We start from the raw sequence: 17,461 nt of genomic DNA, 5'->3' as shown, positions 1-17,461 counted from the left end.
AACATGGCAGCTAGGGCCCCACAGCAAGTGGTCCAAGAGACCCACAAGTAAGTCCTGGTGTCTCCAAAGTCACCTGTATCATTACCCAGGTTGCCCCACTCAGACTGGGAGGGATGACCAGGGCTGTGACTGTGGATGGGCAGGATCACTGCAGCAGACATGAGGTTGCCCATCCCCGAACCCCCCTGATGCACAGGGACTGGAAAGGTTTTTGAGGTTTGTTGGTGTTGGTGGCATGGAACCTCCTTCAAGGTGATGGGCTGATTGCACCGCCAAGTTCTGCAAAGGCCTCACTAGTCCCCTGCTGTAGACACCCTTTGGATAAATGCACCACAAGTCACAGACCCGCTGACGCTGGAGGCTATTCCAGCAATGGAGTGGCCGTTGAGTGCCACTCTCTCCCCAAGATGTTGAGGTGACTCACTCTCCCACCCGCAGCTCCATTCCTCCACATCCCTTTGGCACTTGGTTTTGTCCAATTTCTATTTTTTATCCATTTGGTGGGCATGAAATAAACCTCATAATTTTCGTGTGAATTTTCAAGATTACTAATAATGCCCACTTTTCCCACTACACGGTTTCTTTCTGGACCATTGGCATTCTTTATGTATTTTGGATAATAATGCTTTGCAGTCACATGTGTTACAAATTTTTTAAAAAATGCTAATGCTGGGTAAAACTACCAGATGCTGGAGGAGATGCAAATGGCTGATTTACTCTCCCCCCTCTGAGCATTCAAGCCCTGAATAATGATTACTTGGCCTCATTCAATAGCCATAGCCTTGGAGCAGACTTTTCTTTATGCAAAATTAGTATTAGAATGAGGTGCCACTTCTACTGTGTAGCCAAGAACAGTCCCTTGGAGGATATTGCTTCACTGTAGAGAAGGATTTAAAAAAATCCTCTGCTGCTGCTGCTGCTGCTAAGTCGCTTCAGTCATGTCCGACTCTGTGCAACCCCATAGACAGCTGCCCACCAGGCTTCCCCGTCCCTTCAAGAATACTGGAGTGGGTTGCCATTTCCTTCTCCAGTGCATGAAAGTGAAAAGTGAAGTCACTCAGTCGTGTCCGATTCTTAGCAACCCCATGGACTGCAGCCTACCAGGCTCCTCCGCTGTGGGATTTTCCAGGCAAGAGTACTGGAGTGGGTTGCCATCGCCTTCTAAGTTATGAAAATTAAAGGCAAACAGGCAATCCTTGTCAGTGAAAGTTCAGGTGTAGATAGAGGTGTAGTAAGTGAAGTGAGTATGTTTGTTGCTTAGCAACATTGGCCTTTCCCCTTTTTGTGCAAGGACAGGAAACATTCCTTGTTGAGATGGGCCAAGGTGGTCCCATGAAGGCAGAGTTCCATGGGGCTCCATGGGCAAGACTTATTCCAGCACCTCAGGAGGCTGGGGCTGGGTTCTTCTCCAGCATGACCCAACTGGCACTGTGCTAAGCATTAGGGGAATGGCTGAGCATGTGAGTGTAATCTATTCAATAAGAGAGACAGAGTTCAGGGGGATGCTGCTGGGGCGATGGGAAGAAAAGAGTTGAATGAATGGGAGTATCGTAGCAACCATGAACACATTTCCTGCAATCAATGTGTAGGACTATCTGTAGCCTCATATGGCAGAGAACCAGGCTACGGCATTAGCAGACTGGTCACCCTTCCTGGTTTTCTCTCGCTTCCTGGCTTTCTGCAGCAGGACCAACCTTCTATGAACTAAGACTTCAGTGTTCCTGCCCAAGAAGGATGGTTAGGGGAGGCCCTGAAGAATAAGGGAACTTCCTATCACTGAGGGCAGGTGGGCTCTCGAGTAATAAACTGAATAAATAAAAGTGAGGTCATTGTACTCTGAGCTAGTAATATGGATCATTTCAGATACACTACTGATATGCATTTCTACCAAGTGAGTCATATCCCTTTGGTCTTTCTCTAAATTTCTTAAATGTATTCCCACAACACAAGCAGTTAAGCCCACTGTTTCTGGGAATGTAAGAAGCAAAGCATACAGCCTGTCTTGGAAAAGAACGGACCCAGAGGGTGATAATGAGAGCTCTGCAGACAAGAAATCTGCAGGTGCTCGTCTGGTTCTTTATGCTGCTTCTTCCTTACATCCCAGACACTGCCTGTGCAAAGCCACCTCACAGGGCATTTGCAGGATCCAGTACGTTGGCCATTCCACAAAAGCAATGGCCAACTGCTTATTGACCTATAAGAGGGCCTGGCAGAACCTCAGTAAATATTTATTGAACAAACAAATGAATCTAATGAGCTAACGGACAAGAAAATATCGAAACACTATCGTGAAGGATTGAAGATGGATGAGGGTTAATTTCTCTCCACTGAAAAGACTACTAGGGAGAGAGAACCTTCCTCAGAGACTATTGGTGAAAGGAAGGAGTGTATTACTACAAACACCTGGGGAGAAAGCTTGTGTGATGGCAGGCTTCAGCGTAGGTCTCTCTGAGCTAAACTGGGCCAAAGAACATTTGCTTACTGAGAGGAAACAGTTTCAAAGAAGGGGAAGTAAATTCCAATTTTCAAGGCCTGATACCAGACATTCCAGCATATTAAAGATGACACACACAGGCTTCCCTGGTGGGCCAGTGGTTAAGAACCGCTTTGCAATGCAGAGGACACTGTTCAATCACTGGTCCAGGAAGATCCCACATGCCTCGGGGCAATTAAACCCAGGCGTGGCCACTACTGAGTCTGTGCTCTAGAGCCCGGAAGCTGCAACTACTAAAGTCCATGTGCCCTACAGTCAGTGCTCTGCAACAAGAGAAGACAGTACAATGAGAAGCCCATGTCCCTGCTCTCCACAACTAGAGAAAGCTGACACGCAGCAACGAAGACCCAATGCAGCCACTAATAAATAAATATATATATTTTAAAAAGATGACAAGAGAGACAACAATATCTTAAGACTCACTCCAGACTGTATATTTTCCTCCCTCCGTGGGGTAGCAGGTGTTGAGTAATGTGCGTCTAAGGAAGTAATACAGAATGTGGGGAAAGATGTTTTTGACTGTTCTCTCTGTAACCTGAGGAGTCACACTGTCAGGGAGGCTTGAGTTCTAACTTATATTATGATGTCTGGACTACATGAGAAGAAATGGGACCATGGTAGGACATAACTTATCCAAGGATGCTTTTGGTTCAATGTATACTAGAGTCCCTTGGACTGCAAGGAGATCCAACCACTCCATTCTGAAGGAGATCAGCCCTGGAATTTCTTTGGAAGGAATGATGCTAAAGCTGAAACTCCAGTACTTTGGCCACCTCATGTGAAGAGTTGACTCATTGGAGAAGACTCTGATGCTGGGAGGGATTGGGGGCAGGAGGAGAAGGGGACGACAGAGGATGAGATGTCTGGATGGCATCAGTGACTCAATGGATGTGAGTCTGAGTGAACTCCGGGAGCTGGCAATGGACAGGGAGGCCTGGCGTGCTCTGATTCACGGGGTCGCAAAGAGTCGGACAGAACTGAGCGACTGAACTGAACTGATACTAATGGTTTGATTTTCCCGAGTGACTGAAAAGGTCAGGGTAGCCTCTACTTACTGGGAAAGAAGGATATTTTATCTTTGACTTCCAAAAAAATTAGAAACCTCTATTGTTGCAGATTTCTTGTTTTCTTTTTGTTAATGTTACAAATGATCTAGTAAATTGCCTGTGTCTTGCTACTTATAGCATGGGAAGAGTTTTGAAAAATGTAGACTTTTGAAAAGGCACAGGATTTCTCTGGTCTGAAAGTTTATACCTAATTCAGACAAAATGGGAAGGTCTTTCTGCAAAAGTGAGAATTTCAATGCATGGGAATTTGAAAAACTGAAAGAGCTACAGACTCCAGAAATCTTGAGTGGAAAAACAAATACACTTAGAAAATTTACTCATGCAGGGCTGGGTTCTCACTACTGTAAAATTAGAGGTAAAGCTTAGCAGACAGCAATGTTTTATAATTTTTGCATTTCCTTGTAAGTGGAAGGACCATTTAAATGTATGAAAACCAATTTTGCCAAAAGAATAAAGTGGTGGTGAGACTGTTTTGCAAAATTAACATTATGGATATTAAGGAAACAAGTAGAATAAAGTCAACTAAATTATTTTTTTAAGTTTTTAATTAGAATAAATAAAATAACTTATTTTAAACTTATTTTTTAAATAATTACCCTATTCTATTCATGAGCTTTTTTGACTCATATGGACTAGGTTCTTCCAAATAACAAGAAAGAGGACAAGAATTTGAAGAAATCCTTAACTATATTATTTCCTCTTAGTATCTGTCCACTACAAATAATCTAACTTAAGAAGCAGAGTGGGCATTTTAGAAGTCCCCATGAAACCTTAGATGGAATTCCTATACCTGATCAGTCTAAGCATGAAGCATATAGCTGGACCTCAATAAAATGGGCTACTTGATGCCATGACTGGCATTTACTGTAATCTTGTTGTTCAGTCGCTTCGTCGTGTCTGACTCTTTGCAACTCCATGGACTGCACACACCAGATCTCCTGTCCTTCACTGCCTATGTGCTTTATCATCACACAGATGACTTCTGTTCCCTTTGGCCGGTCCTACTTTTATATCTGCCCATCTCCTGACTTGGGCTTCCTCTCCTATTTCTGAACTCATGCCTGTTTTTGAACTGAAGATTGTGTCTGGCATATTTTGTTTCTTTTACTTTCAGTTGTGTTGTGCTCTCTCAGCTCAGATCCACTTGTCCTCCGTCCCCTGCTCTGCTCCTTTTCCGAGGTTCCTTGACAAATGACTTTTTTCAAGGTGTAGCAAAGTAGGCTTTGAGATGAAATACGGGACAGGGAAGAAGGCAGCTACTCGCAAATCTCTCTTTCACTCTCTCTCTGACTGTCTTGCTCTCCCCTACTCTGGACAGCCTCTAGAAGGGGTTGCATCTCTGTTGAGTTGCAAATACTGCCAAGAAGCTCCAGTTCCTTCACTCTCCATATTATTTCCTAGAACTTTTACTGTTTTACCTTTCCTATTTAGATCACTGGTTAGGTTTTTTTTAATTTATGTTTTTTTTTTTTTTTTTCTGGAGGGGTAAAAAGTTGGGTTTTTTTTAACATTTTTTTTTTCCTACAAGATACCTACAGTGACAGGTAAGATCCTTTTTCTAAACATGTATATCTGACGGTCTCAGTACCATTTATTGAAAAGACCATTGTTTTCCCCACAGTACTGCAGTATAATCTTTTTCATAAATCAAGTGACATTGCATAGGTGGATCACTTTTTGGACTCTATTCTTCTTCATTAATCAGTCTATCTTTATATCAATATCACACTCTCTTAATTATAACAGCTTGATGATAAACCTTAATACTTGCTTGTTTAGTCCTGCAACTTTGTTCCTGTTATCAAAGATCAACTGCTCTTCTTATCCTGTTGCATTTTCATATACATTTTAGAATCACATGCCATTTTCCATGATAGAAAGGTGGGTAGAGAAGATAGACAACAGAGTAACATATCTGAAATTGCATTGCACCTATAAATCCATATGAGAAGGACTAATGACTTTTAATCTTAAAACTTCTCATATATGAACATGGTTTATCCTTTTATTATTTTGGACTTCTTCAGTGTCTTTTAATAAAGTTAGTTTTTAGTGTAGAGGATTCTCACAGCTTTCAGTATATTTATTCTAATTATCTGATATTATTTGATACAATTATAAATGTTTATTATTTTATTTCCTAATTGCTATGATAGTACATAGAAAAAAACTGGTATCTGTGTATTGATATTTTACTAGCATTTTGCTAAATTCAATCTTTCAGTTCAGTTCAGTTGCTCAGTCTGGTCTGACTTTCGGCAACCCCATGGACTACAGCACACCAGACCTCCCCGTCCATCACCAACTCCCAGAGTTTACTCAAACTCATGTCCATTAAGTCGGTGATGCCATCCAACCATCTCATCCTCTGTTGTCCCCTAGCCTCCCGCCTTCGACCTTTCCCAGCATCAGGGTCTTTTCAAACAAGTCAGTTCTTCACATCAGGTGGCCAAAGTATTGGAGTTTCAGCGTCAGCATCAGTCCTTCCAAAGAATATTCAGGACGGATTTCCTTTAGGATGGACTAGTTGGATCTCCTTGCTGTCCAAGGGACTCTCAAGAGTCTTCTCCAACACCACAGTCAAAGGCATCATTTCATTGGTGCTCAGTTTTCTTTATAGTCCAACTCTCACATCCATACATGACTACTGGAAAAACCATAGCTTTGACTAGAGGGACCTATGTTGGAAAAGTAATGTCTCTGCTTTTTAATATGCTATATAGATTGGTCATAACTTTTCTTCCAAGGAGCAAATGTCATTTAAGTTCATGGCTGCAGTCACCATCTGCAGTGATTTTGGAGCCCCCTAAAATGAAGTCTGTCACTGTTTCCACTGTTTCCCCATCTATTTACCATGAAGTGATGTGACCAGATGCCATGATCTAAGTTTCCTGAATGTTGAGTTTTAAGCCAACTTTTTAAGTGAACATAGACATTTTAGGAACAAACAAACAAAAATGGACTGGAATGAGTAAATTTAACTCAGATAACCATTATATCTACTACTGTGGGTAAGAATCCCTTAGAAGAAATGGAGTACCCCTCATAGTCAACAAAAGAGTAGAGAAATGCATTACCTGGATGCAGTCTCAACAACAACAGAATGATCTCTGTTCGTTTCCAAGGCAAACCATTCAATATCACAGTAATCCAAGTCTATGCACCGACCAATGATTCTGAAGAAGCTGAAGTTGAACAGTTCTATGAAGACTTACAAGACTTACTAGAACTAACAACCAAAAAAGATTTCTTTTCATTATAGGGAACTGGAATGAAAAAGTAGGAAGTCAAGAGATAACCTGGAGTAACAGGGAAATTTGGCCTTGGAGTACAGAATGAAAGAGGGCAAAGGCTAATAGAGTTTTGCCAAGAGAATGCACTGGTCATAGCAAACACCCTCTTCCAACAATACAACAGAAGACTCTACACATGGAAATCATGAGATGGTCAATTCCGAAATTATATTGATTATATTCTTTGCAGTCAAAGATCGAGAAGCTCTATACAGTCAGCAAGAACAAGACTGGGAGCTGACTGCGGCTCAGATCATGAACTCTTTATTGCCAAATCAGACTGAAATAGAAGAAAGTAGGGAAAACCACTAGACCATACCCATTCAGGTAAGACCTAAATCAAATCCCTTATGATTATACAGTGGAAGTGACAAATAAATTCAAGGGATTAGATCTGATAGACAGAGTGCCTGAAGAATTATGGACGGAGGTTCGTGACATTGTACAGGAGGCAGTAATCAAGATCATCCCCAAGAAAAAGAAATGCAAAAAGGCAAAATGGTTGTCTAAGGACTCCTTGCAAATAGCTATCAAAAGAAGCGAAGCAAAAGGCAAAAAAAAGAAAGAAAGATATAGCCATTTGAATGCAGAGTTCCAAATAATAGCAAGGAGAGATAAAAAAGCCTTCCTCAGTGACCAATGGAAAGAAATAGAGGAAAACAATAGAATGGGAAAGACTAGAGATCTCCTCAAGAAAATTAGAGATACCAAGAGAACTTTTCTTGCAAAGATGGGCACAAAAAAGGACAGAAATGGTATAGACCTAACAGAAGCAGAATATATTAAGAAGAAGTGGCAAGAATACACAGTACAAAAAAGATCTTCAAGACTCAGATAACCACGATGGTGTGATCACTCACCTAGAGCCAGACATCCTGGAATGAAAACTCAAGTGGGCCTTAGGAAGCATCACTACAAACAAAACTGGTAGACGTGATAGAATTCCAGTCAAGCTATTTCAAATCCTAAGATATGATGCTGTTAAAGTGTTGCACACAATATGCCGGCAATTTTGGAAAACTCAGCAGCAGTCACAGAACTGGAAAAGGTTAGTCCTCATTCCAATCCCAAAGAAAGACAATGAAAAAGAATGCTCAAACTACTGCACAATTGCACACATCTCACACACTAGCAAAGTTATGCTCAAAATTCTCCAAGCCAGGCTTCAACAGTATGTGTACCATGAACTTCCAGATGTTCAAGCTAGATTTAGAAAAGGCAGAGGAACCAGAGTTCAAATTGCCAACATCCGCTGGATTATCAAAAAAGCAAGAGTTCCAGAAAAACATCTATTTCTGCTTTATTGACTATGCCAAAGCTTTGGCTGCATGGATCACAACAAACTGCGGAAAATTCTGAAAGATGGGAATACCAGACCACCTGACCTGCCTCTTGAGAAGCCGATATGCAGGTGAAGAAGCAACAGTTAGAACTGGACATGGAACAAAAGACTGGTTCCAAATCAGGAAAGGAGTATATCAAGGCTGTATATTGTCACCCTGCTTATTTAACTTATATGCAGAGTACATCATGAGGTACGCTGGGCTAGATGAGACATAAGCTGGAATCAAAATTGCCAGGAGAAATATCAATTACCTCAGATATGCATAGGCATACCACCCTTATGGCAGCATGAGGAAGAACTAAAGAGCCTTTTGATGAAAGTGAAAGAGGAGACAGAAAAAGCTGGCTTAAAACTGAGCATTCATAAAACTAAGATCATGGCATCTGGTCCCATCACTTCATGGCAAATAGATAGGGAAACAGTGGAAACAGTGACAGACTTCATTTTGGGGGGCTCCAAAATCACTGCAGATGATGACTGCAGCCATGAAATTAAAAGATGTTTGCTCCTTGGAAAAAAGTTATGAACAACCTAGACAGTATATTAAAAAGCAAAGATATTACTTTACCAACAAAGGTCCACCTAGTCAAAGGTATGGTTTTTCCCATAGTCATGTATAGATGTGAGAGTTGGACTATCAAGAAAGCTGAGCGCCAAAGAATTGATGCTTTTGAACTGTGGTGTTGGAGAAGACTCTTGAGAGTCGCTTGAACAGCAAGAAGTTCCAACTAGTCCATCCTAAAAGAAATCAGTCCTGAACATTCATTGGAAGCTGAAACTCCAATACTTTGGCCACCTGATGCAAAGAACTGACTCATTGGAAAAGACCTGATGCTGGGAAAGATTGAAGGTGGGAGGCAAAGGGGGCATTAGAGAGTGAATTGGTTGGATGGCATCATCAACTCAATGGTCATGAGTGTGAGTAAACTCTAGGAGATAGTGAAGGACAGGGAAGCCTGGTGTGCTGCAGTCCATGGGGTCAGAAAGCATAGGACATGCCTGAGGGACTCAACGACAACAGATGAAAAGTATAGTTGATTCCTGTTTTTCAATTTTTGGGAAAATTTGTCTAAAATCAAAGTTACCTTTGACCCCACTTCAGTTGTATATCTTTTGTAAAAAAGTATTTTTTAAAGTATTGTACCTAGCATTTTTGGTATTCTCTATTGTGGAATGGACTATTATACATCAACTATTAATATTGATTATGAAAAAAGAAGGAAAAGGAGAGTGGAAAGGACAAACTGGAGTATTTATGTTGCTCTGTATTTTTATACACATTTATAAATTTGGATGAGAAAGTTAATGAGATTTTTGCAAAATAACTGCAATACAGAGAAAACATTTCAAAAAATTATTATGCAATCTTACTGGCTTCTCTAGATACTTATACCTTGAACTGGGTTGAAATACCAGCAAGTGATATATTTGGCACAAATCAGAGTTATTATACCTGGGCTTCCCTGATAGCTCAGTTGGTAAAGAATCCACCTGCAATGCAGGAGACCTTGGTTCGATTCCTGGGTTGGGAACATCTGCTGGAGAAGGGATAGGCTACCCATTCCAGTATTCTTGGGCTTCCCGTGTGGCTCAGATGGTAAAGAATCTGCCTGCAATGTGGAAGACCTAGGTTCGATCTCTGGGTTGGGAAGATCCCCTGGAGAAGGGAAAGGCTACCCACTCCAGTATTCTGGAGAAGTCCATGGGGTCACAAAGAGTCAGACAGGACTGTGCAAATTTCACTTTCACTTTTCAGAGTTATTTCTAACAGAGTGATGTTTACCTTCAGCCTTTATCCAATGTGATCATATAGTCCAGCCATATGAAATCTAGTTTTTTATATGTTACAAAAATGTGACTCAGGTCAGTGTCTATTACATCACTCACTGCCCTCAAGGAATTTTATAATGGCTCAGAGCCAAATTCACAAGCCCCAGCTACAGCAACAAGGTTTGAACCTTATGGCATGTATAATTATGCTCTTTTTTTATTTGATCCTGATATTTTATTTATTTATTGCCAATTTCATTTTGGTTTGCTGTGTTATAAGCTGCCTCAAATCCTCAAAGGAAAATAACAGCAAATAGATTATTTTTAAAATGTGCATTAAACCCAGGAGAAATTCTGGATTTCAAAGTGAAATTTTTCCAAAAATGTTATCAAGCTGAGAAATAATGATTGATCCACCTGTCTTATGGGTCTTTGAGGTTCATACACAATGATCATAATATCCAAGAAAAAAGTGTTGATACAGTGTTTAATAAAAGATATGATTCTGTACAGAGAAGTAAGCCTTGACGTACTCCTTCCTGATTTGGAACCAGTCTGTTGTTCCATGTCCAGTTCTAACTCTTGCTTCTTCACCTGCATACAGATTTCTCAGGAGGTAGGTCAGGTGGTAGGGTATTCCCATCTCTTTCAGAATTTTCCAGTTTGTTGTGATCCACACAGTTAAAGCTTTGGCATAATCAATAAATCAGAAATAGATGTTTTTCTGGAACTCTTGCTTTTTTGATAATCCAGCAGATGTTGGCAATTTGAACTCTGGTTCCTCTGCCTTTTCTAACTCTAGCTTGAACATTTGGGAGTTCACGGTTTGCATAATGTTGAAGCCTGGCTTGGAGAATTTTGAGCATAACTTTGCTAGTGTGTGAGATGAATGCAATTGTGGGGTAGTTTGAGTATTCTTTTTCACTGTCTTTCTTTGGGACTGGAATGAGGACTGACCTTTTCCAGTTCTGTGACCACTGCTGAGTTTTCCAAAATTGCTGGCATATTGGGTGCAGCACTTTAACAGCATCATATCTTAGGATTTGAAATAGCTCAACTGGAATTCTATCATGTCTACCAGTTTTGTTTGTAGTGATGCTTCCTAAGGCCCACTTGAGTTTTCATTCCAGGATGTCTGGCTCTAGGTGAGTGATCACACCATCGTGGTTATCTGAGTCTTGAAGATCTTTTTTGTACTGGGTATTCTTGCCACCTCTTCTTAATATCTTCTGCTTCTGTTAGGTCCATACCACTTCTGTCCTTTACTGTACCCATCTTTGCATGAAATGTTCCCTTGGTATCTCTAATTTTCTTGAAGAGATCTCTAATCTTTCCCATTCTATTGTTCTCCTCTGTTTCTTTCCATTGATCACTGAGGAAGGCTTTCTTTTCTCTCCTTGCTATTCTTTGAAGCTCTGAATTCAAATGGGTGTATCTTTCATTTTCTCCTTTGCCTTTTGCTTCTCTTCTTTTCTCAGCTATTTGTAAGCCCTCCTCAGACAACCATTTTGCCTTTTTGCATTTCTTTTTCTTGGGGATGATCTTGATTACTGCCTCCTGTACAGTGTCACAAACCTGTGTCCATAGCTCATCAGGCACTCTATCTATCAGATCTAGTCCCTTGAATCTATTTCTGACTTCCACTGTATAATCATAAGGGATTTGATTTAGGTCATACCTGAATGGTCTAGTGGTTTTCCCTACTTTCTTCAATTTCAGTCTGAATTTGGCAATAAGGAGTTCATGGTCTGAGCCACAGACAGCTCCTGGTCTTGTTTTTGCTGACTGTATAGAGCTTCTCCACCTTTGGCTGCAAAGAATATAATCAATCTGATTTCAGTATTGACCATCTGGTGATGTCCATGTGTAGAGTCTTCTGTTGTATTGTTGGAAGAGGGTGTTTGCTATGACCAGTGCATTGTCTTGGCAAAACTCTATTAGCCTTTGCCCTCTTTCATTCTGTACTCCAAGGCCAAATTTCCCTGTTACTCCAGGTATCTCTTGACTTCGTACTTTTTCATTCCAGTTCCCTATAATGAAAAGGACATCTTGTTTGGGTGCTAGTTCTAGAAGGTCCTGTAGGTCTTCCTAGAACTGTTCAACTTCAGCTTCTTCAGCATTACAGGTTGGGGCATAGACTTGGATTACTGTGATATTGGATGGTTTGCCTTGGAAATGAACAGAGATCATTTTGGCCTTTTTGAGATCGTACCCAAGTACTGCATTTCGGACTCTTTTGTTGACTATGATGGCTACTCCATTTCTTCTAAGGGATTCTTGCCCACAGTAATATAAATAATGGTCATCTGAGTTAAATTTGCCCTTTCCAGTCCATTTTAGTTTACTGATTTCTAAAATGTCGATGTTCACTCTTGCCATCTTCTGTCTGACCACTTCCAATTTACCTTGTTGATTCATGGACCTAACCTTACAGGTTCCTATGCAATATTGCTTTTCACAGCATCGAAATTTACTTTCACCACCAGTCACATCCACAACTGGGTGTTGTTTTTGCTTTGGCTCTGTCTCTTCATTCTTTCTAGAGTTATTTCTCCATTTTTCTCCAGTAGCATATTGGGCACCCACTGACATGGAAAGTTCATCTTTCAGTGTCATATCTTTTTGCCTTTCATACTGTTCATGGGGTTCTTAAGGCAAGAATGCTGAAGTGGTTTGCCACTTAAATATTTTAATATCTGCATTCATTTAGCAAAATTTTTGACAGTAAGCCTCAAATAATTATTATCTATTACTGTTATTAAACAAAATGTTTCAATTATAAAGTATATAAACCATTAAATATCCATCAGTAATCTTTGCAACACTTTTCTACTCTTAAATTAACCTATAACTTTTAATAATGACAAAATTTGATTGATATAATTAGAAGTGAGTGAAGTATTTGTCATCCAATTTATACTTTCTTATAAGGTGGTACAAAGAATCAGAGTGTAGTCATGGAAATATTATAAAAAATAAACCTGTAGATTCAATTTTCTATTCTGAATTAGATGCAAATTTGTACAGGTCCTATAACTTGATTGTGCCTGGATTTCTTTATCTGCAAAATAGAGGTCATCAACATCTGCTTCTTCCTCACAGGATTATAGTAAAGGAATACACACACACAAAGAATATGGTTCTGATTCAAATGTAAGGGAGAGGAAATAAGATTTACTGTTAATTCTATTAGATATATCATTCACATCATCTTATTCATGAAGTGAAAGTCACTCAGTTACGTCTGACTCTTTGCAACTCCATGGTCCATAGCCTACCAGGATCCTCTGTCCCTGGGATTCTCCAGGCAAGAAAACTGGAGTGAGCAGCTATTTCCTTTTCCTGAAACTATTTCCTGAAACTGAACTATTCAGTTCAGTTCAGTTCAGTTCAGTTGCTCAGTCGTGTCTGACTCTTTGAGACCCCATGAATCACAGCACACCAGGCCTCCCTGTCCATCACCAACTTCCAGAGTTCACTCAAACTCATGTCCATTGAGTCGGTGATGCCATCCAGCCATCTCATCCTCTGTCGTCCCCTTCTCCTCCTGCCCCCAATCCCTCCCAGCATCAGAGTCTTTTCCAATGAGTCAACTCTTTGCATGAGGTGGCCAAAGTATTGGCGTTTCAGCTTCAGCATCAGTCCTTCCAATGAACACCTAGGACTGATCTCCTTCAGGATGGACTCGTTAGATCTCCTTGCAGTCCAAGGGACTCTCAAGAGTCTTCTCCAACACCACAGTTCAAAAGCATCAATTCTTCGGCATTCAGCCTTCTTCACAGTCCAACTCTCACATCCATACATGACCACAGGAAAAACCATAGCCTTGACTAGACAGAACTTTGTTGGCGAAGTAATGTCTCTGCTTTTCAATATGCTATCTAGGTTGGTCATAAATTTTCTTCCAAGGAGTAAGCATCTTTTAATTTCATGGCTGCAATCACCATCTGCAGTGATTTTGGAGCCCCCAGAAATAAAGTCTGACCCTGTTTCCACTGTTTCCCCATCTATTTCCCATGAAGTGATGGGACCAGATGCCATGATCTTTGTTTTCTGAATGTTGAGTTTTAAGCCAACTTTTTCACTCTCCTCTTTCACTTTCATCAAGAGGTTTTTTAGTTGCTCTTCACTTTCTGCCATAAGGGCGCTGTCATCTGCATATCTGAGGTTATTGATATTTCTCCCAGAAATCTTGATTCCAGCTTGTGTTTCTTCCAGCCCAGCATTTCTCATGATGTACTCTGCATATAGGTTAAATAAGCAGGGTGACAATATACAGCCTTGACGTACTCCTTTTCCTATTTGGAACCAGTCTGTTGTTCCATGTCCAGTTCTAACTGTTGCTTCCTGACCTGCATATAGGTTTCTCAAGAGGCAGGTCAGGTGCTCTGGTATTTCCATCTCTTGAAGAATTTTCCACAGTTTATTGTGATCCACACAGTCAAAGGCTTTGGCATAGTCAATAAAGCAGAAATAGATGTTTTTCTGGAAGTCTCTTGCTTTTTCCATGATCCAGCGGATGTTGGCAATTTGATTTCTGGTTCCTGTACCTTTTCTAAAACCAGCTTGAACATCAGGAAGTTCACAGTTCACATACTGCTGAAACCCTAATAGGTAAATACTATTATCCCCAATTTGCAGACGAGAAAACAGAGGCTCAGAGGTTACAGGCAATTTGCCCAAACTTACACACTTATTAATCAGTACTGCAGGATTTCGATTACATCTATCCCAAATGACTAACACATTAATTGTATGCAGTGAAGTTCTTCATGGAGGAAAGGCGCTCAATATATGTTTGAGACTTTTTTTATTACTTACTAGGGAAACCACTGCCCTTACGTTGATCAATTAGTTATTTTTGAGTTTCTATCCTTAACTTACAAATCTTCTTGGAACTTAAACCCTTGAGTGGCAGTACATGAGTCTAAGATTTTAGTGAGGAAGGACTTTAGTTAATGTAATAGTTTTCAGTTGTTTCCGTAACTGCAAGTTAAGGGAAATGAGAACAAGATCGTTGCTACCATGGGCAGGGGTTGAGTTATTTCTCTCACTAACCCTATTATAAACTGATTACTAACACTGCAATTTAGGAAATCGAGTAAGGGATTTTAATACTGGAACACCACCATCGTTTCATGTTTAGAAGCTGGCTTGTGAGAACCAACAAAATACTCATGACCAAATAACGATTTCCCAGGTCTGAGAAGACACCCTCATCCATATACCTTCATGCTTTTTCCAAACAGACATGACAATAAAAACTCTGAATGGAAGAACATAAAAGGGAGTTTCATCACTGACAAGTGATAGAAATACTAGCCATGAGCCGGGGAGATGACAGCCTGGGAATCCTTTCAGAAGCAAACCCAGGTAAGAAAAGCAATGGATATGAGCCAGAGAGCCTGCCGAGTCCCTGCTCTTCAGGCCTCTATGGGAGATCTTAGCTAAATCTTTTAACAGCATCAAGGCTGCATTTTTATTTACTTTTTATACAAGAGCTTGAAATTTATTATCAGGCAACAGAGGTAGTATTTATCCCTTATTTCCCTGGGAAAATGGTTAATACCTAAAGATGTTGTTAGCTTCTATTTTTTAATGGGAATATTTGATAAGCACATTTGTATGTATGTGGAGGAAGAAAGACAATGAATGTTGAGAGAGGCCAGCCCTGTTGGGAGTAGCATCACTTCTCATCCTGCCCAAGTAGACAACGTCATTGTACATCCTCATTAATGCTATAATTGGTATCTGGAATCTGTTCAAAAATGCTGATTTACTTTGTAACAGAGGATTATGGCTGAATTTGGAGTTTTAATGGTCTGCAGATGCTTGTGAAATTCAAATATAAAAACTGTCAGTTAAACATCTCATGAAAAGCTGTACCTTATACTAATCCAAAGGAACACGAACAAGTGCTTGAGGGAAGGAAAATCCACACTATGTTTCAGTAGCGAATCACTTACAGAAACATTAACATTTTTGGACAGGGTGGCTCACGGAGTTTCTAAAGTAACTTAGAAGCTATCAGGATTCAGTTCTTAACAGACTTCAACACAGTAGGGGGAAAATTGTCAGTCACCAGCCTCCAGTATCTATGAATTATTAATGTTGGCTTTCTGGGTGTTTTTTTTTCAAGTTTTGCTTTTGTGTGCATGTTCAGCTGAGTAATTCAATAGACTGATGGAGACATGAATAGATATGCTAACTAGCACTAGGGTTAACCTTTAAAGTTCGTTAAAGCTGTCAGCTTTCAATGAAATATTTTCACGTTCCTTTTTTTCCCTGTGAACTGGAATATAAACATTATTTGTACACTGGGATCAGAGGTGCTTAGAATAAAAGACAACTCCACCCTGGCATCATTTTTTTTTTAAATCAAGACAACACTAATGGATTCATCAAGAAAGGCATCTTTTAAAAAATTTCTCATTTACAAATCACCAAAATATATTCATGACCTACCTTTATTACAGTGCTTTTTCAACCAAAAAAAGAGTGATGACATGTCCTTCTTGCTACAAAAGTACTCAGGAAAAAAGGGCTAAGGTGTGGAGAGGCAAAGGATAGACTTTTGGAGAGGGAAATGGAAATCAGGATGGAGTGCCACAGCGGTGCTTGGGTTGCAAAAGAAACAAAAACCGCATCTTACATTCATGGTAAAGATGGAATTTAAGGCTGTAACATCTTCTTGTCAAAACAGGGATTCCTTAGAGAACAAACATGGATACCACTGGCAGAATGGGGGAATGAGGTGAATTGGGGAGACAAGGATTGACATATATACACTGCTAAGTCATTTCAGTCATGTCTGACTCTGCTCCCCCATCCCTGGGATTCTCCAGGCAAGAACACTGGAGTGGGTTGCCATTTCCTTCTCCAATGCATGAAAGTGAAAAGTGAAAGGGAAGTCGCTCAGTCGTGTCCGACCCTCAGCGACCCCATGGACTGCAGCCTTCCAGGCTCCTCCATCCATGGGATTTTCCAGGCAAGAGTACTGGAGTGGGATGCCATTGCCTTCTCCGTATATATACACTACTATCTATAAAATAGGTAACTAGTGAGAACCTACCATATAGCACAGGGACCTCTACTTGATGCTCTGTGGTGACCTAAATGGGAAGGAAAAAAGAGTGGACATACGTAAACATGTAACTGATTGACTTTGCTGTACAGCAGAAACTAATACAACATTGTAAAGCAACTACAATAAAAATTTTAAAAATAAACAGCAGAAATTCTTTTCTGGAAAACAAAACATGGAAAAGAGAGAGCTTGTAATTAAACCAGCTATAGTTTTTAAAATCATCCAAGATATTGTGTCAATGTGCTAGTTCAGATCAAATCAGATCAGTGGCTCAGTCGTGTCCAACTCTTTGCAACCCCATGAATTGCAGCACGCCAGGCCTCCCTGTCCATCACCAACTCCCGGAGTTCACTCAGACTCACGTCCATCAAGTCAGTGATGCCATCCAGCCATCTCATGCTCTGT

This window comes from Bison bison, unplaced genomic scaffold (assembly GCF_000754665.1).
Source record: "Bison bison bison isolate TAMUID 2011002044 unplaced genomic scaffold, Bison_UMD1.0 scf7180017864298, whole genome shotgun sequence".
Taxonomy (NCBI): Eukaryota; Metazoa; Chordata; class Mammalia; order Artiodactyla; family Bovidae; genus Bison; species Bison bison.
Note: the sequence above shows the minus strand (reverse complement) of the source record.